Source organism: Propithecus coquereli, unplaced genomic scaffold (genome assembly GCF_000956105.1).
Source record: "Propithecus coquereli isolate 6110/MARCELLA unplaced genomic scaffold, Pcoq_1.0 Scaffold147, whole genome shotgun sequence".
Classification (NCBI taxonomy): Eukaryota; Metazoa; Chordata; class Mammalia; order Primates; family Indriidae; genus Propithecus; species Propithecus coquereli.
In genome coordinates this window covers 4,913,238-4,937,698 of record NW_012139080.1, presented here as the reverse complement: position 1 = coordinate 4,937,698, position 24,461 = coordinate 4,913,238, and the positions used below count along the sequence as shown (strand labels likewise).

Here is a 24,461-nt window from a genome sequence, read left to right as displayed (position 1 = left end):
TTCTTGACCACAGTCTCACCATCCAACTATGAAATTTGTATTATTGAATATTGCAGCAGAGTGAGATCTTGCAGCTGAGAATCCAGTTAAGCTGTGCCCAGAATCCTGACCCACAGAAAGTGGGAGATAATAAATATGTGTGTCTTTTTAAGCTGTTGAATTTGTAGTAATTTGTTATGCAGCAATGTAAAACTCATACCCACACTGTAGCTCTCTCTCCACACTGTTCTCACTGTCTCTCCAACCTCCCAACCCCTTCCCCTTCCCTCCAGATGGATCATTTCTACCACATTTCAAGACCCCGTTCAAACATCATCTCTTCCAAGGATCTTCTCTAACTCTCCTCCTCCCCTCTCCTTAGCCTCCATAATACCTGTACATATCTATTATTATCCCTATGTATTACACATGTATTTGATTCATCATCACTTTAGACATTTGTCCCCATCTACACCGACGTCTGCCTCTTTAAGCAAGGGACTATGTCTTTGTCATATTTCTATTCTCAAAGTCAAGCACAATGCCTGCCACATAGTAAACACTCAATAAATGTTTGTGAGGTTGATGTGCATCCACCAAATTCCTTATTTTGAATAAATCAATGTAATTACCAACTTTAAGCCCCCATGTCACCAAGCTGACAGAAAATGTGCCCTCAGTCCTTTCTTAGTTTTCCTTCCCTCTTCCCAGGGTCATCTCAAAAGTGCAATATCTCCCACCGTGTCAAAGCGCTATGTGTAAGGGGCTCAGTCACCTCTCTGCCTTGGTGACTGCTAAGATACCCACTGTCTCTGCTACACAGCTTCTTCTGGCATTTCTGCAGCAGGTTTGGGACATAGGAATTAGATGTATCACCCAACCATTCTGCTCTGAAGACTTGTCTCATCCCAGGGGGCCCTTACAGAGAGCAGAGCCCAGATCCTGGCTACTCCAGGAACATGGTCCTCTCTCACCTCTTTCCCTCCAGTAGCCAAGGGCCATTTCCTCATCTACAGGTGGGGTCACTTCTCCAAGCCATGCCATCTAGATACTCCAATCCCTCTTGCCTTTTTACCTCCTCAGCAAACCTTCTAAATTCCCAAGGGCTTAGACTTTTAGACAGAAAAAGCCAGAAATCCACACCAGCTTCCTCTGCTTCCAGCCCTAAGGGGAATCTTCTCTTGGGCAGCAGAGTACAGGTCACCTACTCCTTGAGTAGGAGGAAAACAAAGGAAGGAAACTGCATAAATACACATCTCAGACTATCAACCAGTCTCTCTTTGGGGTTGATTATGTTAATTAACTGATTGACTAAATGAGAGAAGGAATGATAAAAATGCAAAAGTATCCAGGCAGAGAGAGTGTAAGTAAGCAATAGAGGATAATCATCCATCCTAAAGGAATCACTGGTGGCAAACAGATCAATTCCTCTCCCAAACATAGGAGGAAGAATAGGAATAACATAGGCAGATGATCGCCGCAGATAATTTGGAAGCCTTCAGTGTAGATCAACAATTTTAAACTATTGGCATTTCATATCTTTCTCTAAAGCTACTAAGGACTGATGTAAATTTCACCCTCTGTGGGACACTTTCTGGGTCCACTTGACTTTAGCTCACCTGAGGTGACAGTCCTAGCACACATCCGGCTTCCCATCTCAAGAGTCAAGGCTCCCTGCTGTTCTTCCCTGAGCCTTCCCCTAAGCCTCGGAGGACCGTCCCAGGTGTCAAGTGGAGTTAACACTCCCTGGGCAACCCTCTGCCAATGGGTCACAGGGGTTGGTGGATAAATGTCCCAGGCTCCTGACATTCAGAAGGACAATTCTGAGGTGCATTCCACATGGTTCTTCAGGGGTCCCCAGGGAACTGAGGCTTGGTTGCCCACAGTGGTCATCAGCAAACTTGCATACTCTTCACTGGTTTTTTTCCTCCTTCTCCACCTCACTTCCCAACAATGTCTTCCAGGAATCACAAGACAACCCTCTGTCCAGAGCACCTTTTCTGGAGGAGGTGCCAACGAGGAATCACATGCCAAAAAAGCAAGTACCAGACTGAGCAGAGGGGATGGTGAGGCGAAGTAGGACAGATAGCCAAAGTGAGAAAACTGGGTAATCACCTACAGAGCTGCCCAGTGCAGGGGCTGTAAATTGGCCAGTAAGGGTTCATCTGTGCAACGTCTGGGCTAAGTTCAAAGGAGGAGCACACTGCTTCTGGGACCAGGGAACTGACAGACCGCTGACCAGGGGTTCTCAGGGGGAGTGCAAGCTCAGGCTGTGATGCATGGCCACACCATGACCTCACCTCAGCTCTCAAAGTGGGGCAGCGTGAGGAGAGTGCTGAGGCAGCGCTCTGGGAAGAGGAACGATGCCAGCGTCAGCTGAGAGGTGTAAGCAGTAAGGCTGCTGGGAAAGATTAGAGCATCTAGAGCAGGTCAATGAGGTCACAGTCAAGGAAGGGGGAGAGGGAGGGATGAAGTCAGGCATGTCCAGAGTCCCTCCAGGGTGCTCAGCACAGGGCTATGAGCTGACTTATACAACAAGGGTTTCCCAGACCACACCAACTGAGGGTTTTAAATGGGAACATGTTAAGAGAAATAACCTACGTTTAACCTGATCTTGCCCCTCCCTGCTCTTGCAGGAGTTCCAGCCCCACCGCAAAAGCTTCTGAATTATTTCTGTAGGCCCAGTGGGGGTCAAACGCATGCTTGGCAACAAGTCCTGGCACTCACCTCATAGCAATTGCTATTTTTTCCTCTCTTGCTCTAACCACTGTGCCAAAAAAGCCTGTAAGCTATGGGAAGATGAAGGCAACACACTTGGCCATGGCTTCTGGGGTCCACCATCCTGCTGCCTTCCACCAAGTCCAACCTACACCCCGGCAGGTTCTGCTAAGTCCCAGTACTTCTGTAAGCACTGCCATCCTCAGCATACCTAGGAAGGATCACCGCTTCTATCAGAGACTGCTTCTGCCTCCTCCTTACAGTACGGCACAACTCTTGAGGAGCACCATGAGCTCCTCTGCTGGAGACCAGCCCCCCATGGAGTCATTGTCATTTCCACTGCCTCTGCAGTGTACTGGTGTCCTCAAGGCATCAAAGCATGGTGGTGGCCAGATCAAAGGAGAAAGCATTCCTTTCTCCATTCATTATTTTCCATTTGGTTGAAGGTGTAAGAAAAATAATAGTGGCCAATACATACTAAGTTTTTAATTTAAGCCAATGGGCTAATCACACAGTAATGGCCCCCTCAAAGGGGACCACACCCTAATCCCCAAACCCTGAGAACACTGTTACTTTACATCATAGAAGGGAATTCACTGATGTGATTTTGAGGTGGGGACATTGTCCTGGAATATCTGGGCAGGCCCAGTGTAACTCAAAGAATACTTATAAGTGAAATATAAAGGCAAGAGGACAAGAATCAGAGAGAGATCTGAAGATGCTACACCGCTGGCTTCAAATCTCAGATTTCCAACCTCCAAAACTGTAAGATACTAAATGTGTGTTGTTTTGAACCACTGAGTTTGCAGTAATGTGTTATAGTAGCCACAGGAAAGCAATCCTGCCAAGTTCTGGGCCAAGTACTTTACATATATTATCCCACTGAATTCTCCGAGTTACCCAATGGGGGAAGTAGTACCATTAACATCCCTTTGTAAGAGAGTAACGGACTCCAGGAAGGTGGGTTAATTGCCCACAGTCTCACAGCTGTCATGGAGCCGAACCTGGCTGCACACCCAGGCCATCTCACTGCAGAGGCTGTCACTTAACCACTACATGTCACAGCCTCCCAACCAAGCAAGGGTTGTGCCCAGTGTTTTATAGCATTTTCAGTGAAACAGTGGTAACTGGAGCATGCCAGGGCCCCGCCTGCACAGTCTCAAACAATGTGCCTTGCTAGGCCGGGGTAAAAAGCAGGAATTCAGTCCTTCTCTGTTCCCACTGGCCTACGAATGTCCCACCTCCAGCCCAGTCCAAAGCCCTGTAAAGAAACCTGGGGCTATCACTGCTGTCCCTACCTTCAGCCTTATCCATCTTATCTCCACCAGTCATGTGTAACACGTGGAGTTCTTTATTAAAGAGTCTAACAGATCTCTGAGTGGGAAGAGCAAACACAGGGGGCTTGACTGAACTTGCTCTTCCTTTTGGAGCCCTCGGGGGGCCTTACAGCCTGCGACGTACTGAAGTGGGGGCCCACTGCTGCTGTTCCCACTCTCCCGACCTCTGGCCAACCCTGCCATCCTCTGTGTGACCCCCTCTTCCAAGTCTCCGTGGGTCTGGGGCCCTGCTCCTTTCTTGCTATCATCTTGTAAAAGGGGTGTGGATGGGGCCTTCCTCTGCTCAATCACCACTGAACTGGAGAGCACATCTGTGAGCTCTGGCCACCAGGTGAGGACAAGATATTGGGTGCTGAATTTCAGTCCAGTCTCTCCACCAAGAGAGGCTGTAGCTGATTTCCTTACTTGCTTAGCTTACCAAAGAGAGGATAATTACTCTTAGATTCTGCCCTGTCTAGCCTAGTAGGAGAGAGCTCATTCATCCTGATAGCAGAAATGCGACGACTGTGGGTAAACCACCCTTTAGTCCTTGGACAGAAGCACTGGCCCAGGTCTGTCGCAGCAGAACTGCCAGACCAACGCCAATGGAGAAGTGACACGATACTATCTTTGATTCCATAGGAGAGGGGCAGGTGGCGTGCAGGAAGGAGGTTTTGCAGTTATCCTAACTCACCCTCCCTCTAGCAGGCTGCTGGGGAGAAAGTTGAGCTGCAAACACCATGCTGCCCTCAGACTGGCCCTCAGCCTTGGGCCAGATTCCTCTTGCTCTGGGGCCGTGTTCTCTCCGGGAATGCTCCTTATCTCCTCAACAAACAACAGATGCTTTGAGCACATCAGCAAATCTTTGAAGTTTCTTACAAAGATCTTTAACCCTGACTACTTCCTGGAAGATAGAGAAATGAACCATTTTTTTGTGATTATTGCTGCACTGGTGGTGACTGTTGTTTTTGACCACGGTGATGGTCCTCTGGGTTCTGTTCCCAGGGATACTAATGTTCCTGCACTAAGCAGCCGTGAGGGGTACATGTGTGTGAGTGTGTTTATGTGTGTGACCTTCCTCCAACACCCCAACAACTCTGTGGGTCATCCTTGACCTTGGCCTAATGTCTAGACCTCCCACATGGGGGCTGGATCTCCTACAGCCACCCTTGCTCCTTAGCCAGTGGAGCCATTGTCCTAGCCAAGACTCCCTCCAGTTCTGGGGGAACTCTTGGGGGCCCTTGGGTGAGGAGAAGAGGAGAGGTTGCTTTCTTGAGCTCAAAGGCCATAGTCTGAGCCCAAGGCCATGTGGGTTTGCACAGAGTCTCTGCCTCCACCACCTCCCCTTTTTTCCCCTGGGTCCTCAGTGTCCTCTGATTAGCCTCCTCCCTGAAAATCACCCAGCCATCTCCACTCCCCAGCTCTGCTCCTTCCTTCCAAGCAAGGACAGGGCAGACTGGAGGAGGTCAGTGCCTGACCAGGGACTTGGGATCCAGAGGGTGTACCTGAGTTCCAGGTTGGCAGGAGGGACATGGCTGGAACCAGGTAGACTGAGCAGACAATGGGATGGGACAGAAGACCAGGAAGGTCAAAGGGGAACAGCAGGGAGACGGGACACAGGGGAAGGGGGCTGCTCCATGCCGGACACTAAGTGCTGATGCCAGGAACAGCTTTTCACACTCTAGCCTAAACTTGGGAGCACCAGTGGGTTTATTCTCAGCTACTACACTCGGCCCCCAAAGTTACCTCGGATACCCCTAACTTGCCCCAGATCCTGCTCCGTTGCTTAGGTGTGATTTGGGGGATTTATATCGCATCTTTTTCTAGGTCTGATTCTTACACACCCCACCATGATGGGAGACTGTATAGGTTTTCTGTGGCTGCTATAACAAATTACCACAAACATGGTGGCTTAAAACAACACACATTTACTCACGATCAGTTCTGGAGGCGGAAGTCAGACATCAGTCTCAGTGGCCAGACGCCAAGATATCAGCAGGGCCTCACTCTCTCCAGAGGCTGGAGGGGAGAATGTTCCTCTGGCTTCTCTAACTTCCTGAGGCTGCTGCGTTCCTGGCCCTCCTTGACTCGAGGTCCCTTCCTCTGTCTTCAAAGGCAATAGTGCAGCATCTTCACCTCTCTTGCTGCTGCCATCATTGTCACGTCGCCTTCTTCCTCTTCTACCTCTTCAAATAGCCCTCTGCCTCCTTCTTACAAAGCCTCCTGTGATTGTGTTTGGGGCCCTCTCAGCTATTCCAGGACAATCTCAAGACCCTCAATGTAATTACATCTGCACAGAACCTTCTTCCATATAAGGTGACAGTCCCAGGCTGCAGAGATTAGGACCTGGCTATCTCTGGGGGCTTGTATTCAACTGCCACAGAGACTTCCCCACACCCGTCTCAGGCCTGGAGCAGGGATTGGATCCATGGGAGGATAAACTAATAAACAGCAAGATTCAAACTTGTGTCTTTTTAGCCTTCGCAGTCTGAGATTTTCCCACTCCATCACATTGCGTCTCATGAAATAGCTGTGAACTTGTGTAGCTAGTGGGTTACAAACTTACCCAGGATCCCCAAAACGGAAATAGATTCCTAAGCTCCAGAGCCTGCTGCCTGCCCAGGAGTGACAGGCACTCCTGCAGTCCCTCCTGTGGACACAGCCCTCCACCAGCTTCCAGAGCACAGGCTAAGTCATTTCAAACTCCCGCAGCTGGGGAGGAGATAGTGGGTGGGCAGCAGAGCTTCATTGTGACCTTAAAAACACAACTGGTGTCACTTATCTCACAAAGAGTGGGTCAGGAGTATTGTTTTCACTGAGGCAAGAGATCACATTTATTACATTATAAAAATACCTGTGTTGGCTAAATGCTAAGTCAAATAATACCACGGCCACAGCTCTGCCCTTTCTGTGTGTCATCACATGTAAATCACAATTTCATTAATCACACGTGCATCCTATTTATCCTTTTGAGTCCTTCCCAGAGCAGCAATTTTTTGCCATCTGTGCGAGCAAAGCAAATACAAGCAGTGTCTACCTAACAGGCGCTCACAATTTCCAGTAAATATAAATTCCCATGTATTTTAGGAGCTTTTTTCTGCTGCTATTGCTGTTATACAAAGACAACACAGCTTGACTCATAAATGCTATTACCTCAGATGAATCTGCAAGTGATGCAGAGAAATGCCGGCAATAATGTTCCATTTCGAAGGGATTTTTCTTTTTCCATCAGACAGGTGTACTTTGCTTTACAGGCGAAGCTTTCCTAAAGAGTTGGCTATACTATATATTTTGTAAAGTAAATCTCATTTTAACATTGATTTCCATTATGTCAGAGACGTTCTCCCAAATCCTTTGCTATTATTGTTTAGTTGTGATGATTGCGCAAACAAGGAGAGAGAAAAAGAATGAGTTTCTTAAGGGCCAGCTGCCCACCTGGAAAAGACAGTCTAACAAGTGGGGAGTTTCAATCTACAGAACATTCCTAAACCACTCCTGTGAAATGACCCAAGGCCCATTCCAGCTCAGACAGCCTTCGAGTCTTCCATTCTTCCATGAATTTGACTGTGGGGCAGAGGGGACAGAGACACGTCATGGAGAGATGCAAAACTAAGACACATTTTTGCTTATGGGGGAGCCGGGATGGCTCAGAGGAGGCAGAAAGACATGTAGGGTGCTGTGAATGATAGTGACTTAAATTTAAGCATGTCACTTAAATTTAAGGAATTTAAATTCTTTAAATTAAGGAGGCAGAGGGGTGCATGAAAGCATTTGGAGTTTGGTAACAGACTTGATGGAGACCAAATGCAGGTTTCATTCTGGACGAGTGTGCTCATCCTCAGGCAAGTTGGGTGCATTTCTGAGCTTGTTTCCTCATGTGTAAAAGAAGGATAAAAATACCTACCTGGCAGGCGACTGTGAGGATCAGACACAATCTAGAATAGGGGTCAATGAACTTTCTCTGTAAAGGTCAGATAATAAATATTTTAGGCTTTGGGGGATACACGGTCTCTGTCACAACTAAACTATGCCATTGCAGCACAAAAGCAGCCACAGGCAATACAGAAATCAATGGGAGGAGATGTGTTCCAATAAAACTTTATTCATAAAAACAGGCAGCAGGCTGGATGTGAATCATGGGCTGTAGTTTGCAGACCCCCTCATCTAGAATGTGCCTAGTACACAGCCTGGGTGGGGTGCTGGTTCTGGACCTGTGTGTCCTCAGACCCATTCCCCATCCTCCCATGCACCTCTCTGGATCACAGAGGGTTGACCCTTGCAGACTACAACTCCCACCCTCCTTTGCTAGCTGACTTCTGGATGGATTTAGCCAATGGGAGGCATGAGTGAGAGTTTGGAGGAGGGGAGCTCTCTGCTCTGCCACCAAATCTGGCAGAACTAGACAGTCCTAGCTCCCAGCTCCTGTGGGGTGGCCTGGCGTCAGGAGCCCAGTGGCACCATTCCTTGATTTTTCCTCCACCCACCTGGGGGTGGCAGTGGCCAATTTCTGGGCCTCTTCACGGCACCTGCTGGCTTCCAAGCTCCTCTGGCCCCTTTGTGACTAGTTCTCCAGATTCAATTACATCTATTGAACTATTTGCCTTGAGCTCATTTGTTGTCCTGACTGGACCCTGACTAACAGTTAGTTCTCCATTAAGGGCTGATGTTCTTAATTTATTCATCTTAACACTCTGGATGGATATTTTTAATTTTAGGAGGTCACATTTCTGCATAAAAAATGTCTATAAATAGATTCTTATACAATTCTTACAAGGAGAAATGCAGAATCTTAGTCATTTAGTCAACAAGCATATAATGAGCACCTACTGTGTGCCAGGAGCTGTTCTAGGCCCTGGGAACACAATAGTGAACCCATAATTATACATTCTAATGAACTAGTTGATGACTTTATCCATCAGGCACCAATCCCACCCCTTCATATTACACATGGGGGAACAAAGACCCGAAAGATAATCATAGCTAATGTTTGTTGGGAATGCCATTTTTTCCAGGCTCTCATCTAATCATTTTGCATGAATTCACTCATTCAACTCTCATAACAGCCCAATAAAAAAGGCAGTGCTATTATCCCTATTTTACAGACACAAAACTAAAGCACAGAAGTAAAATAACTTGTCCAAAAACATATAGCTAGTAAGTTCGTGGAGCTGGGATTTGTACCCAGGCAGTCTGGGTTTATATCTCAAGCTCCGAATCACACCATATGATTCACCCAAAAGAGTGAGTGATGTGTTCAAGGCCATGGTTAGTGGCACAGTCACGACAAGCACCAGGTTCTCAAGTTCTAATTATATGTTCCAGCCATTAGTGAATTGGCAGCCACTGATAGAATCACTAAGACAGCAGCCAGCCCTCTAGAAGAAATAACAAAAAGTCATTATGAGTCTCTTTATAGCCTTTAATATGACCATAGAAGACTGTAAAAAGTCAATAAGGAACCTGCTACATCAGCAATCAACTTCAAAAAAGTCCAAAAGCTAACAAACAGGGAAAATCATAAAATTAGAATTTAGTAGGTGGAAGATCATCAGGACAGACAAAAATGAACCTGCCCTGGTTGAAATGTGTGGAATATGCTGGAGGCCCCTCTCCCTGCCCCATCTCCACTGCTCAGAGGCCCCCCTGTGCAAACTCCCAGGAGCCCAGTTTTACAGCCATCATGCTACTTCACCCCAGCCTCTCTGAGCCCCTGAGAGGCGACAAGGCTAGACTGCGGTCATTCAGGGGTCTCGTCAGAGTCACGGTCGGAGCCCAGCTCCAAGTCCCTCACTGTCTGCTCTGTTGACGTGGTTTTCCCTGCGCTGTGAACAGACACGCAGCAGGCAACTGTGTGCATGTTTTTGAGCCCAGTCACATGAGTAGCAATAAAAGAAGTCGGATGCCCCGCAGCAGGAGGATAAACGGAGCGGAGCCTTGGCACACTTGAAGGAGCAGGCCTCATTTCTGAGGTCTCGGCTACGTGGTCAAGGCTGCCTTGAGATAAATGGAAAAGAAAACAGCTCTTTGATCTGCTTGGGGTAGCACTCGAAACTACTCAGCAAGAAGCATTTCCCAAGATATCAAAAGCCCCACGCTCCCAAGACTGCTGTGAGCTGTGCAAGTTGTCTATGCAGATCTGTGTCCCCCGGCTTGCTGCTCGCAGTTGTTTTTATGGCATAACAGCGGGTTCCGACAGCGTTCGAGCCCAGAATCAGTGGGGATCCGCGGGCTTCCACACTGCAGTGGCTTTTACACACTATGCGTTTCTCTGAGGCTTTCCCTTAATGTAACTGACAACCTCCAGCTGCCATTTAGACTTCGTGGGGGTTCCCAGATCTCAGTATGGAAAAGGAAAAGCCCTGGAAACCCCAAGCTTTGAGACAGCTCTCTTAGCCTGGGTGACCAAAGACTCAGACACAAATCCCTGATTAGTAAGCAGAGAAGGGCTGGATACAGGCAGCCCATGGTAACCTTGCCCGGGAATCTTTATCTGAGAATATGTGGTCCAGTTTAATGACAAGAGCAAGATCACTGAAGGTCACTATCATTAACCAAGGGGGTTTCACCTCCAAAATCACCAACCAGGTTTCACATCTGCAAATGCTTGCCACCTCTGTTCTGATCTCTTCTCTTCTGAATTTACTGACTGCAGACACTAAAGTGAGGCCCATTATTTCTCTTATGGCTCCTTTTCTCTGAATGGTTTATTTTCTTTGCAATTAAGTGCTGGTTGAAAACTCAGGACTTGTGCTTGAATTACCATCAAGCCAAGTCTTATAAAGACATAAGGGACTGACAGTTTTCCATTTATGGATTAGACACTGGTTATTTTTCTGGCTTTTAACAGCTTTTCAATCTAGCTTGTCATTCCAATGTTCTTCCCATTCCACGATGACAGTGCATATTGGATATAGACTGTGCACTTACAGCTGCCCTTCCAGAAACTCTGAGTACCTAATGGTTTGTGAGGTTATTGGCTTGGGTTTTTTTTTTTTTTTCTTGTAAATTCTTTTTTAAAATTCCAGGAAATTGGTTAAGTTCATGTCTTAAAGAGAAAATAAGTCAATGGGCCTTAATTGTTCACTTTTCTTTTAGGGTGTTCTCCCGTGGGAATGGGCAGCATCTGATTCAGCCGAGGGTCTGACATCGTCCACCTTCCTATAATGCTTCAAATGCCCCCACTTTCTTTTGTGAAGCCTCGATGCAGTCACAAGCCGGAATTTGGGGAGCTACCCAGCCCCACCCTCAATGCATCCTGCTCATCATTCACTCCCAGGTTCTCTCCCCTTCTTAAAAAGTTACACAAAAAAATTAGCAGTGGTTGTCTCTAATTGGTGAAATTTGGAGAAGATTTTAATTTCCTTCTCCTTTACTTATTTTTCTAATTCTATCATTATTTCCCTTGGAATAAAGGAACCACTATCCTTATTTGTGTGATCATCACTCCTTTGCATTTTGTTCTAATTTTACCATCTACTTCTACATCCCTAAGCAAGAAATTGTTTAGCATTGCCAGTTTTAAAATTATGTATAAAATTAATCATACATTGTTTTTAAGTTTATTAAATAAAGGACAAAACTGTGATGATGGAGAGGAAGCTGTCTAGAATTACGCTGTTCAATACAATAGCCACCCACCACATATGGCTGTTGAGTACTTGAAATGTGTCCAGTCCAAATTGGGATCAAATTGAGATGAGCTGGAAGTGCAAAATGCACACCAGATTTTTTAGACATACTTTGGTATGAGAAAAGGAATATAAAATATCTCATTAATACTTCTATATCAATGATATGTTGAAATGATGATATTTAGATATATTGTTTTCAATTAAATATACCATTAAAATTAGTTTCAGCTGTTCTTTATTTTTAAATGTGGATCCTACAAAATTTTAAATTATATCTGAGGGTCATATTATATCCCTTATTGGATAGTTCTGGTCTGTAACCTTTCTGAATTCTTTGCATTCAAAATTCCCACAAAGCTGCAATTCTAAACATTATTTGAGAATTACTGGAGATCTATTACATGCCAATTATTTTGCTGGGTGCTTCTTTCCATTTTGACTAACTCCTCTTAGTCTGACTCCTCCTATTGCAAAGCTCCCTGCACAGCCCTGTATTTCTCTCTTACAACTCCCCACCCCCCAGTCAAAATGAACATAGTGCCAATTTCTCAATGCTCGTGGAAAATGGTCAGTGTCTTCACCTTCCAATTCCTCAGACCTTCCCTTCTTTCCTGGCACCTCACTTCTGCCCCCACTGCCCCTGCATTCCTGCACCTTGGGCTTTGCTCTCCTGCCCTCACCCCATTCTCTCGTCAAAACCATCCCGAGGCATTGGCTCATGGTGCCAGACCATCATGGAATCAACACACTCACATCACCTTCCAACAAGACCTTCTTCTCTCTGTACAATAAAAGGCTTTACATCTTAAAGCAAAACAAAACAAAAACAAAACAAAAAACCTCATTGTCATTTCTGTTCTCTAGCAAGTTCTATTTTTTTTCCTGAAGAAATTTATCTTCATTTTTGTAAGCTGTTTCTGTTCTTTGTATTCACATGTGCATAGAAGGTTTATACTGCGTTAAATCAAGAAGTGATTTCAAGTTCATCTCAGCTCATCCTGCCATTTTATGAAAGAAGAAACTGAGGCTCAAAAAGATTGAACCATTTGCTTAACCTACATGAGAGCAACAGTCCTTAGAAATCATTTATCTTCAAAGCCATCTTATAAAAATCTGATTCAGAAAAGAAGCAAAAATGAAGACAAATTGTCGAACGAAATTAAGGCTGTTGAGGCAGAAATAATTTGATAAAGGTTTATCGAAAGCCATATTTGAGGATTGACTCGGGAAGACACACCGACAAAGTTGGGCGGGTTCCAAAGTCCGTTACAAATTGCAAAGCTTTTATAAGAAAATTTAGGAGAAGGGAGGGGGACCTCTCATATTGGAGTTGTCTTTTTTCATTGGAGGATACAATACAGAGGTTAGTCATTGGCTGCAAATGAAACACAGAGGCTAAAATGTTTTGCACACAAGATAATCAGTAAACTTCGTGATTTAGAAACACATCTGCAAAATTTTATCATTTAGGAACAAATTAGTGTCCATTTCAATGTCAGTAGGTCACATGTGAGGAGCTCATGATAAGATCTGAGGAACTGACAATAAGATTCTTTACCCAGGGACAGGATGTTGCCATGAATCATAGACCTTCCCCAGGCAGTTAGTTTGGCAGCCTGCCAAATGTGACCTGTAAGTTATCAAAATGAAAAATGATCCATCTATTCCATCATATGCCTGACTCAAATACTGCTTGTTCAGATGTAATGAAGTGTTTTCATTTATTTAAAAGTGTTCAGATTATATTTACCCATGATCAATTGTGAAGTCTTTGTATTGGACTTAGAATGATCCCACATATTGGGGTTTTCCTTATCGTTAGCACATGGAAATTGGGGATTAAGAACCTAAACTCAAATTACCCTCAGAACATGATGAGGCTTGAGCTAAAACCTCCATTCTCTGGCCTCTACCTCAATCTCCCTTGCCCCTGTAACATCTGCAGAACAATTCTCACCATCACTGCGGGAAGATCTACAGTTTGATTTGGAGATCACATAATGTTAAAACTGCCATATCATCAAACCATCAGAAAATCCTTATGTTGGAGAAAAACTCAGGAATCTTCTAACTCAATCTGCACTCAATGCTATGAACCTCCTTATAGCAATCTGGGAAGCATTATCCAATTTCCATAGCCAAGGTCCAGTTATAAGGAGCTGACTGCCACGCAAAACAGGCTGTTCTCTTTCTAGTAAAATGCAGAGAATCTTTCTTGGTGGCTCTGAAATCTTAATGCGATATATGGGAATCTCTCTCTAGTTATGTATTAATATGTGCCTTTAAGGAATATATTTCTCCTCCCTACAGCCCAGACCCCTCATCTGTGAAGGAAGATTTTGTACCCAGTGATTGCCAGGTTCCCTCAGTGATATCTTTCTAGCAACAAGAAGCTGATTATTTGGTTCCTCTTATCTAAGTCTCACTTTCCTCATTAGCAAAACCAGAGCAATAGTAGTACTTACCTAGTGTATGATGCTAAGCGTAATACAGGACCCTTACTATTTCAGACAAGCACACTGGTTTGTGCAAAGACCAGGAACAGCCCCTTGAGGGCATATTGTGCTCATTTTAATGTATACATACAGACTCGGTAGTTGTTACTTCAGAAAAGTGTTCTGAACTTATAGTTTTATTTCCTTAAATTGGTTCTTCTCTCAATTTCTTCTCTTCCTGGTTAGCTTAGAGTTAGTTTCCAGTGGCAATGTGGGCAGCAGAATCCCAGCTCATGAAGACTCTTCTCAGTTCTCCATCCCTGTTACTTCTCTGCCCAATAGCCAGATATCCAGCAGTTTTCTCATCAGACCCAATGCAAGTGAAGACAGGATCATAACTCACCCTCGTGCTCACTTTGGAGACATTGCCTCAACTTCTGTCAAGCCTGGAAGCCTATCATAATCCAAGATAATTTTCTACCCCATCCAAGCCTTACTACTGCTCTGTCCAATATGGCAGCCACCAGCCACAGGGGGCTATGAGCTCGTTAAGTGTGGCTAATCCAAATTGAGATGCGCTGAAAGTATAAAATACATCCCAGATTTCAAAAGGTAAATGCAAAAATAAAAAAGGGATGTAAAACATCTCATTAAAACTTTTATATTGATTACATTGTGAAATCATAAGAATTTAGGTATAGTAGGTTAAAATATATTAAAATTAATTTTGTTTATTTTACATTTTTAATGTGTCTTCCAGAAAAATGTTAAATCACACATATGGCTTGCATTATATTTCCATGGGATAGTGCTGCATTTATGATGAGCAGCTTTTGTTGCCTTCTACTCAGGAGTAATATCACAGAACCTTCCTTTTAAACTACTGCAACCAGTAAATGGAACAAATGAACATCTTAGACGTAAGAATAAAACAGCTTTATTTTGTTTTCCCCTTGTCTGTTAACTTACTCAGTGAGGCTAGTTTTCCCTCTGCCCATGGATGAAGACTTGACTTTTGATCACTCTTAGGTAATAGAAAAGCTTAGAGTCATTTGAGTCACAAAACAGACTCATTTTGTACTTAGAATTCCAAACACACCAACTAGTGAAAGCTTCCAACTTCATTCAAAGTTTCAGGAACTCACCTTCCCCTAGCTAGAATATGCTATTAAAAAAAACAAAGCAAGAAAGAAAAAGAAAAAGAAAGAAGGAAGCCCACCATAGTCAGCAAGGAGGTGGAGCTGTCACCTTTTTCTAGCTTCCCAGCCTCATCCCCAACTTACTAACCAAGGTTTCTCCTGCCCCAGCGTTGGAGTGCAGGCAGGAGGGAGGCCCAGTCCTGCTGAAAGCAGGCTGTGGGCTTTTAAAGCTGATTCTTCCTCTCACAGAGCTCTTTTGAAAGCTGCCTCTTTGCTGGGGATGACTCACCTGAAACTCCTTTAATGTTGTTCATGTCTTCTTCTCCAACTTTTTGGTTACTCCTTCTGCAGCCCCAAGGAATACACTGGGATACTTTTATCTTCTCTTTAATGAGGCTTCTTCACTTTTTTCTTAAAAGCAATTTTTATTGAAGTATAACAAACATACAAGTACAGAAATAAGCGGACAACTTGAAATGTCTCAAAGTGAGTAAGAGTGTGTGACCATCACCTAAATCAACAAATAGTTTGTTGGCTCTTTTAATGGCCCTCTTGGACAGGGTCTAATATGCCAGCGCTTTCTCTAGTGTGGCTGCATCTTGTCCTGGGGACACTCATGCACACTTTGCCTCCACAAATTCTGGGAGACCATGCCCAGGGCACAAGCAGCCCCTCCTTCCTTCCCATCACCAGGGCAGGAAGCAAGCTTTATATTTTACACAGGTACAAATCAGACACCTGTCCACCCAGCTGCTGGGGTACACATCCAGCTCACTGAGTGGCCTTGGTGCCCCTCTCCACTTACTTTCAAGTGAGGGACAGCTTTCCCTCCCTGATGCCGCCAAGGTCGCACACATGAGGCCTCCCCGCCGCCAAGATGGGCTATGTCGCTTCCTACCTGCTGGCTGCCCTGGGGGACAACCCCTCCCCCGGCGCCAAGAACATCAAGAAGATCCTGGACAGCGTCGGCATCGAGGCAGACGACAACCAGCTCAACAAGGTCATCGGTGAGCTGAATGGAAAAAACACTGAAGATGTCATTGCCCAGGGTAATGGCAAGCTTGGCAGCGTGCCTGCTGGTGGGGCTGTGGCCGTCTCTGCTGCCCCGGGTGCTGCAGCTCCTGCTGCTGGTTCTGCCCCCGCTGCAGCAGAGGAAAAGAAAGATGAGAAGAAGGAGGAGTCCGAAGAATCAGATGATGACATGGGATTTGGCCTATTTGATTAAATTCCCGCTCCCCTGCAAATAAAGCCTTTTTATGTTAAAAAAAAAAAAGTGAGGGACAAGTATCTCTCACCCCTCTCTGTTGGGGGTGGCACTGGGACCTGTAGCACACCAGTGACTCTTGCCAAAGAAATCACCTTCAAAATTCCTTCCTCCTTGGCCACGCTATTTGGGGGAAGAAGGTGGGGTTCTAGTGGGTTCTTGGCTACCTGCTTTGAGCATTTGCAACTCCATCTGTCTGGAGCCTTGTTTGACATCTTACAGCTGTCACTGTAGCTGTAAGGGCTTCCTCTACATGTCCATTTTAACATCCTGTTTTACCACCATGGGCACCCAGTCATCTTCTCTTCTCCATTTTCTCTTCTCTAATTATTAAACAAGGCTGGGTGTTGACAGAATTTCTGCCTGCATATTATATTAAATTCAAGGCCATGAAAAGCTAGCTTCTTTCCTTCTACATTTCCATCAAGTTCTGTTTGGATTCAGTGCCTCATGCACAAGGTCAAGGATCCCACCTGCAGCCACTCAGTGCAGGACAGAAGCCCAGGCCAGTTGATGGAGGTGGCTCTTTGGTTCAAATCCAAGCTCTGCCGCTGACTAGCCTCTGGGAGCCCTGGGTCCCTGACTACAGTTATACTTCTCGCTTTGCAGAGCGGGGAAGAGGGGGTTAAATCATGGTAGGTGCTTAATGAAGGAGTAACCTCCCCGAATTTCCATGCGTTTTTCTGGCTCACAAGGTAGCATCAGTTTACTTTTCTTCTGAGGAAAATATTCTCTTCTTCCAAATCTCTTCTTAGGATATTCATTTCTCACAAAACTTTCCATAACTCTCTCTCATTGAAAACCTTCAGCTGGATCTAAAGAGGAGAGGGGAAAGGGGAAGAATCTAAAAGAGGAAATAAGAAATAAGTGGAAATAATCTAAAAATCATATTTTTATTTACTTAGGTATTTACTTTATATTCTTTTTAATTTTAATTTAATTTTTTATTTTTTTAAATTGACAGATAAAATTATATGTATTTATTGTGTACTTCATGATGTTTCGAAGTATGTCTTCGTGATGGAATGGCTAAATCTAGCTAATTAACACGTGCAACACCTCACACAGTTATCGTACCTTTTGTGATGAGAATACTTAAAATCTACTCTTAACATTTTTCAAGAATAAAATATGTTGTATTATTAAATATAGTCACCACATTATACAATAGAGATCTTGAACTTACTCCTCCTGTCTAACTGAAATATTATATCCTTTGACAGCATCGTCCCAACCAACATCTCCCCTCCAAAATCCTCTCCATTTTTGCACGGCCATGGTCATGATCATGGTATATGTCGAGTCTGATCTTCACTTTCCATGTCTTAAGTGAATGAATATCACTCAGATTATCTTTTTTATTCACCAAATAAGCACTTTCCTCAGCAGACTCATTTAAAACTATCTTATAGGCAAAAGGACTGAAAGGTGGGGATTGAGGATAGTTTAAATAGCGCTTTGAATTTGCAATAAGTCATTTTTTAACCTAGTAGTGAATTCCCATCATTGTTATTTGGTAGTCTATTTTCTTAAGCAAAAGAAGACGCCTCAGAGTCATCTGCCACTCCATTGACTTACATGTTTCTCTAAGGCTTGCTGCCATCCTTGCTTTCTTGGGGCTGTTTCCCAGACAGGACTATCTGCAGAGGCAGCAGAATAGCTGAGCAAACAATGAAGGGGGTGTTCAAGGAGCAGACAGGATGCAGAGCTTGGCGTCTGGTACAGAACAGGGAATGTGTCATGAGGCTACTCAGCCTACTCTAGAATCCCACACATGTTCTCTGAAGCTCATGCCCAGAGAATCCCATTGTAACAGGAAACACAATGGCCGTGCTCGGTCTATTCCAACAACTCGGTGTGAACGTCTGCTGCAGAAAACTCTACACAGCTAAACTCTGTCCTTGGTCACGGACCCTGGCTAGAGATCGTACAATTGTGTAGTTAGTTAAAAAGGGACCAGGACAAAAAGTACAAATGGGTCATATGACCTGTCCTCTCAGTTGGGAAAACACTCACGTACCAGTCTCACTGACAGTGGGCCATCTCTGGAGGGGACCATCCTGCACCATGGGGAAGCATTGCTGGGTCCTTTCAACCATGTTCACACACCTGGCTGCTGGGTTTCATCAGATGCAACATCAGGAATATGAAAGGCCAGAAGTATAATAGAAACCAAATAGTCCCTGCAGTTGAGAGAGAGAATGAGGTTTGAAAAGCAGTGCAGAGTTGCTTCTTGTCTAGGCCAGTGGCTTACTGTGGTGTAGAGAAAAGGGGAATGTCTGTTCCTATTCGTAGGACATTAAACAGGAATCATAAAACCTCAAATCAGCAGCAAAGGACTCGTTGTTAGAAAGGACTACAAATACCAGTGTTTGTTCCTGCAGTTTATAGAGGAAGCTGTGGTCTTGCCCTTTGATTTCTGTCTTCCCACTACAGTTCCTAAACTCCTGCACGTTAGTCGGGGGGGGGGGGGGGGGGAGGTCACTTTGCTGCATCCTTGCCCTTTGTGCCAGATGGAAATACTGTGCTTACTTTTGCATATAGCAAACACTTTTAGAGCTTCCTCTTCCCGCTCTGACTGCACTTGCTAAACCAGTTTGCATCACATGAGGAGAAATAAGCATTAGGAGACCCTTCCAATTTAGCAAATTTTCCTGATATCCCAGTTTATCTCAGCTTATCCCTATACTTCGGTTCTAAAAACAGCTGGTCCAGGAAAACTACACACACACTCTAACCTTGGCCTAAAATCCCCAGGGCAACCCAAAACATTTCCAAGCCCAGCCACCATCTGAGCAAAAGTAATTTTTAAATTAGAACAAACCCCATTTTGCATTATGCTTGACACGATGATGTAATGGCAGATCCTGGTGGAAACTGCCTGACATGAAACAACACATGTGAAATGGAGGTAAAAGGAAAGGTTAAATGAAAATACATACTTGAGTGGATTATTAGGAACAGGAACATTTTCAGGAATGAGTCACTTGAGGAAACAGTTGATTTGGCTGGGGACAAACAGTGCCCCTTAGGTATGCCCTGAGAAGATGTGATCAGAGCTTAATTTTAAATCTGAGAATTGTAATAAGAACTTGGTTACTTAAAATCACTGCCAAAGAGAGGGGACCAAGCATAAACCAGCCCCCAAAGGATGAATTATAAAATGTGTGTGTTACCTTGGGGTCAGGAGAAGGGGCAAAGACTAGTTAAATTAGCTAAAGCTAATTTCGATTTGTCTTTTCACATGCCCTAGCAATGGAAACCCTTTGATTACAGGGCTGTCTGCCACAAAGGGTGCAACAATGAGCTCCTGAGATCAGCATTAATGTCTGAGGCAGAAAGGAGAAGAAAGACTCATCTTCCAACTCCATAGAGAGCTCTCTGCCTGCTTAGTCTGCGGTCCCCAACCTCCAGGCTGTAGATAGGTACCGGTCCGTGGCCTGTCAGGGGCTGGGCCACACCAGGAGGTGAGCAGTGGGCAAGCAAGGAAACTTCATCTGTATTTACCGCCACTCCCCATCGCTCACGTCACTGCATAAGCTTCGCCTCCTGTCAGATCAGCAGCATTAGATTCTCATAGGAGTGTGAACCCTGCTGTAAACTGCACATGCGAGGGATCTAGGTTGCACGCTCCCTATGAGAATCTAATGTCTGATGATCTGACGTGGAGCTGAGGCAGTGACGCTAGCGCTGGGGAGCAGCTGCAAAGACAGATTATCATTAGCAAAGACGTTTAACTGCACAATGAATGTAATGTGCTTGAATCATCCCGAAATCTCCCCGCTGCATCCCCACCCCAGTCCGTTTTTTCCATGAAACCCGTCCCTAGTGCCAAAAAGGTTGAGGACACTGTGCTAAGGGGTTAGAGTGAGATGTTTGTAATCCAATGCTTTTGGTCTTAACCTCCCATTTATAGACTGATTTTACACTGCTGGATACAGCATCCGTTCCTCCCCAGTAAATGATGTTTTTGCAGAAGAATGACTACACAATAGATGACACAATTCTCTTTTTGCCTAAGCTGTACTCTAAAATTTGAAACGGCTGATGTTTTCTTTCTTCCTAAAAGGACTAAAAGACACTTTGGTACTTAAACTTGGTGTTCCATTAAAAGTGTGCTCAAATGGGCAAATTTGAACTTTGCAAAGGGTAGGGATGGGAGGGTCAGGCAGGAATTCATTGCATTTCCTGATGCTGTGCTGAGCAGCAGACCTCAGGGCAGGGCAGCATCCAGGAGGCTGTGCTTGGGAATGAAGAATTTGGAGTGAACAACCTCTTAGGTACAGACCTGAGATCAAGAGAAAGCTAATGAAAGAGTAATTGTACCCTTTATATCAGATTCATCCCAAACTAAGGAGGGTCTTAATTTTACATAGTATCATAATCTACAAATAAATTATATGAGGTATAAACTTCCCAGAGATTAAAATTGGCTCTATTAATCTTCCTTTAAAATATCATTATGTTTCTCTGAAATACAAAAGCAAATGCTATGAGTCACAGAAGTATGAAATTTCAAGGGCAATTGATACTGCGTTTCTCAAGGCTTCCAAGGTACTAAATAAAAACACCATTATTTTGTGTGTGTTTTAATAACTGCTCCCCTTGCCTGACTACAATTCAATGACCTTCAAATGCAATATTCATTGTTGCAGTTACTTTCATCTTTACCTGAGTGAAGCAGAATCAATGTTCTTGTCCAGCGATTCTAATTAAGCCACTGTAGCCAACCCTGCTGAATCTGCAAGCTTTGGATTTATATTGAATTAATGAAAGCTGAAAGGGGTTCCCATATTACAGCCACACTTAATGCATCCTTGTCAAAAGGAAATGTGATTACAATGCTGCACGTACATAGTAGGTTGATCAACGTAAGCAGGGTGACAACCACGAATTGATTATGTGAGAGTGTTAATAAAAGTCCTAGTAGCTATTATAAAATGTGCTACTTTTATATTATTTAATTCTCTCAAGCCTAGATGGTTCAGATGATTGGTAAAGAGATATACAGTTAGAGTCACTTATTTTTAGGTCAATGGTTTAAATAGACCAGTAGGTGTCTTCAAAGGTGATTGCTCCATGTCAATTAGTTTTTATTATTTAGACAAATCTCAAGTCTTAGTCTAACAATTTATCTCCATGTGGGAAAATAAAAAAAAATTTAATATTTACATTCAATCTTTGGAGTATAAAAAAAGTCTTCCCTGAAAAAAAAAAAATAAGGAATTGATAAGATGGAGTAGACAAAGCAATATTTGTGTCTGCTGTCTGGAGACTTTTCTGATTTGGAAAATAGACAAACCATAAAGCATTCGCTTTGCTGATCAATTCTAACATTAGTTTTTGACTTGCTGGATTTGATTAGAAGAGGAAAAAAATCCAAGCTTTAAAGTGGTAAGGAAAAAAAAGGAGGTACATCTGATTGCTTAAGTACTATCACCAGTTAACCTGTGTAATAATTTTGACTGATGGTTGGCAAAGGACTAGCTATTTTCATCAACAATAATATTATGTTAATGTCTTATTTAAGATAGTACAGAAAAGATATCTTCATTCCCTCTTTTCCCCTAAACTAAAAAAAGACAACTAGGAAAACCCTTAACCCTGAACAACAATCTATGAAGAAGGGCTGCCAAATGCCCTGGAAACTGTGCACGGGGAAGGGAGGGCCCAGAAAGAGAAGCTTGAGCTCTGCAAACTTTGAGCTAACACACATTTCTCCAAACTAGATGGCCTGCCAGAGGCGTAAATCAAGTGCCCTGATTGGAGAGTGTAGGCAAGCAGAGTGACCTCTCACAGATAGGGAGAGAAGTTAATTTTGCAAGAAATAGGCTATCGCTGAGGCTGGATTTAGAATAAACCTGGATAATATGCAGAGCTGCAGCCTTGGATGATACCTGAAGGTAAAGTACACTTTATTTATTTTTTTATTATTACATGGCTTTTAATTCTATTATTTATATTTTACAAAGGTCATGTTGTGATTTAATTTTATAACAATATTAGTTACTTCAGTCTCTTGTGATTTTAGATAATTGATTTTCTCAAACCATTTTTAAGAAGGCTTTCAGGTTCCATTTTACAATTTAGACACTCTTTTATCTTTTTTAAATTTCAGAATATTATGGGGGTACAAATGTTTTGGTTACATGGATTGCTTTTGTACTGCTTGAGTCAAAGTTATAAGTATGCCCATCACCCAGATGATGTACATTGTACCCGTTAGGTATGATTTCACCTATCCCCTACTCCCCCCTCCCACCTGCATGATTTCCATTGAGTTTTACTTCCATCTGTGTACATGAATGCTTATCAGTTAGTTCCAATTTAATAGTGAGTACATGTGGTGTTTGTTTTTCCATTCTTGCAATAGTTCACTTAGGAGGATGGTCTCCAGTTACATCCAGGTTGTTGCAAAAGGTATTTCATTTTTTTTATGGCTGAGTAGTACTCTATGGTGTACGTATACCATATTTTATTAATCCATTCATGAATAGATGGGCACTTGGGTTGATTCCACATCTTTGTGATTATGAGTCGTACTGCAATAAACATTCTAGTGCAAGTGTCTTTTCACCACATAAACAGAAGCAAAAACAAAGACCATATGATCATCTCAATGGATGCAGAAAAAGCATTCGACAAAATTCAGCACCCTTTTATTATAAAAACTCTTAACAAAATACACATAGAGGGAACATACCTCAAAATTATAAAAGCCATATATGACAAACCCATAGCCAACATCATACTGAATGGGGAAAAGTTGAAAGCATTCCCACTCAGAACTGAAACAAGACAAGGATGCCTACTGTCACCACTTCTATTCAACATAGTTTTGCAAGTCCTAGGCAGAGTAACAGGCAAGAGAAGGAAATTAAGGGTATCCAAATGGGGAAAGAGGAGGTCAAACTATTGCTCTTTGCTGGTGATATGATCTTATATCTAGAAAACCCCAAAGATTCTACCAAGAGACTCCTGGAATGGATAAATAAATTCAGCAAAGTCTTGGGCTACAAAATCAATGTACACAAATCAGTAGCATTCCTATGCACCAACAACAGTCAAGCTGAGAATCAAATCAAAGACTCAATACCTTTCACGGTAGCAAAAAAGAAAATAAAATACGTAAGGATATATTTAACCAAGGAAATCAAAGATCTCTACAAAGAGAACTATGAATCACTGAGGAAGGAAGTTGCAGATGATGTAAACAAATGGAAAACCATACCGTACTCATGGATTGGTATAATCAACATGGTTAAAATGTCCATACAACCCAAAGTGATTTACAGATTCAATGAAATCCCCATCAAAATACCAACATCATTTCTGCAGATCTGGAAAAAATAATTCTATGCTTTATTGGGAACCAGAAAAGAGCCCAAATAGCCAAAGCAACTTTAAGCAAAAGGAACAAATCTGGAGGCATCATTTTACTAGACTTTAAGCTACACTACAAGGCTATAGTAACAAAAACAGCATGGTACTAGCACAAAAATAGAGACATAGACTAATGGAACAGAACGGAGAACTCAGATATAAAACCCTTCACATATTGCCATCTAATCTTTGACAAAGTAGATAGCCATATACACTGAGGAAAAGAATCCCTATTCAATAAATGGTGCTGGACAAATTGGATAGCCACATGTAGAAGATGAAACCAGGATCCATATCTTTCACCACTCACAAAAATTAATTCAAGATGGATAACAGACTTAAATCTAAGACATGAAACCATAAGAACTCTAGAAGAAAATATTGGAAAAAGTCTTTTAAATATCAGCCTAGGCAAAGAATTTATGAAGAAGACCTCAAGGGCAATCACAGCAATGACAAAAATAAATAAATGAGACTTGATTAAATTAAAAGACTTCTGCAAAACCAAGGAAACAATCAACAGAGAAAATAGACAACCTACAGAACAGGAGAAAATATTTGCATGCTATATATCTGATAAAGGGCTAATAACTAGA

At 43.3% G+C, this 24,461-nt stretch overlaps 1 pseudogene across 1 annotated transcript; it reads left to right on the top strand.

The window, feature by feature from the left end:
• Positions 1-16,091: 16,091 nt before the first annotated feature.
• On the top strand, positions 16,092-16,475 carry LOC105806827 (annotated as a pseudogene). Its single transcript, XR_001137295.1, has one exon. The product of XR_001137295.1 is annotated as a 60S acidic ribosomal protein P2 pseudogene (transcript).
• Positions 16,476-24,461: the final 7,986 nt, after the last annotated feature.